The sequence below is a fragment of the Pinus tabuliformis genome, chromosome 7 (assembly GCF_031772625.1).
Source record: "Pinus tabuliformis cultivar Carrire ecotype Pingquan chromosome 7, CPIR1, whole genome shotgun sequence".
Lineage (NCBI taxonomy): Eukaryota > Viridiplantae > Streptophyta > Pinopsida > Pinales > Pinaceae > Pinus > Pinus tabuliformis.
In genome coordinates this window covers 622,191,051-622,191,340 of record NC_142293.1, presented here as the reverse complement: position 1 = coordinate 622,191,340, position 290 = coordinate 622,191,051, and positions in this window count along the sequence as shown.

Below are 290 nucleotides of genomic sequence, written 5' to 3'. Positions count from 1 at the left end.
GACACCTGTACAGGGATTGCCATCTCACTAGAATGGAGAATAAGAGTAAAGCTAATGATCTAAAAGACTCCGAAGGTTTTCACAAAGTAGTAAATAAAGAAAAAGAAAACAAAAAGGGAATAAAAGCATAGAAATCTGAATGACACCAAACCAGCCAAAACAGGTTTAGAGTCTTGGAAGTAGAAGAAGAAGATAACACAGTAGACCAGACAAAAGGGGAAGTATTGAGGGAAAAAAAGAATGTAGAGGACAAGGAACAAACACCAAATAAGAGTCTAGAAACAAAAGCA